At 59.7% G+C, this 1,212-nt stretch overlaps 1 protein-coding gene across 3 annotated transcripts in view; it reads left to right on the top strand.

Annotated features, from left to right (window-relative positions):
• Window positions 1–739: 739 nt before the first annotated feature.
• CBLB (Cbl proto-oncogene B) overlaps window positions 740–1,212 on the top strand; it is a 238,663-nt gene continuing 238,190 nt past the window's right edge. For 2 of the 3 annotated variants that reach the window (XM_006146266.3, XM_006146263.3), the window contains exon 1: window positions 740–868. The gene's annotated coding sequence lies outside the window, so the exon portion shown is untranslated. Of the gene's footprint in view, window positions 869–899; window positions 1,047–1,212 lie in introns of those variants that run through there. The other variant, XM_006146264.3, reaches the window with a different exon arrangement.

The raw sequence follows: 1,212 nt of genomic DNA, 5'->3' as shown, positions 1-1,212 counted from the left end.
TTAACAGACATTATTTGGCCAACCTTGTCTGTTATTTGCTTTGTCATCAGCCTGCTTGATTGGCAGTCCCTCTAGAACTAACAGTAAAAGGGAAACACTCAGAAATTTAGGAAGTTTTAGTTGGCAAGCAGGTGTTACCCTCAGCCCACTCCGTGCGAGGTTGATACTTCATCTTAGATGCTTGGTGACAGCTGCTCTTTGATGACAGCCAAGAAGCGATGTCTTAGACCTATTTGGCTGCTGTCCTGGGTGGAAGAGTTTGGCAGCCCTAGGGAGATGAATTTCTTAAGCCTCAGACCCGCCCAGAGTGGAGAAGCAACACCCTCCCAGCCACTACTCTGTTGCTATGAAACAAAAGACTAGGGAGGTGAACCGAGCAGGAAGTCCCGCCTTTTAGCCCCGGTCTGCTTTGGCTCCAGTTTCCAATGCTCACACCCACCTGCCCACCCCTTATTGGTTAGCTCTCGGGTGCCTTGCATCTCTTCCATTTTCTTTCCCTTTCCTACTTATGTTCCCGGGTGCGTCCAGGCCCCTCCTTTCCCTCCAACCCCAATCCCTTTGGGACGTGACGGGCCGGCCTTCCTTTGGGGCCATTGTATACTGTGGAGGACGTGGACCGGGTGGCAGCGCGAGGAGGACGGGCACCTTCTGTCCATTGGCTTCACCTGCTGTCGGGCAGTGTGCGGGCGCGCGGGCCCCTGGCCCCGAGGCCCCGCCCCAGCCCCGCCCCGCGCCTGGGTCTCTGTGTATGTTGCAGGGGTGGGGTATCCAGCGAGTGGTCTCCTCCTCCAGCGAGCGCTGCTGCGGCGTCCCGTGGCCTCCCGGAGAATCGGGCGGGAGGCAGAGCGGGTGTGGATTTATCTGGACGGTAATTGTTGCGTTTCCAACATCTTGGTGGCCTGCGCTCTGGAGTGCTCGTTTCTCCGGACGGTGCTATTACGGCGATCACACACTCCCCGCGCGGGCTCCCCACGCACCCTGGGCTGCGTGTGCATAGCGCCGGACCCGCGCACACGCGTGTCTTTGGACAGCTACGGCGCGGAGAGGCAAGGAAGGAAGGGGCGCTGGGGAGGCTTGACGCTTCTTTCCGGCCTGGGGGCCTTGGGCAGTCAGGCGCGGGCCGGTGAGGAAGAGGGGACAGTCCCGGCTTCCAGCTGAAGCGGGCGCCGGCGTCCAGGTCGAAGTGGGGGATTTAAAGAGGGGAAACCCGGC

Source organism: Tupaia chinensis, unplaced genomic scaffold (assembly GCF_000334495.1).
Source record: "Tupaia chinensis unplaced genomic scaffold, TupChi_1.0 Scaffold000174_1, whole genome shotgun sequence".
NCBI lineage: Eukaryota > Metazoa > Chordata > Mammalia > Scandentia > Tupaiidae > Tupaia > Tupaia belangeri.
The sequence above is the reverse complement of the archived record's forward strand: the minus strand, read 5'-3'. Positions and strand labels throughout refer to the sequence as shown.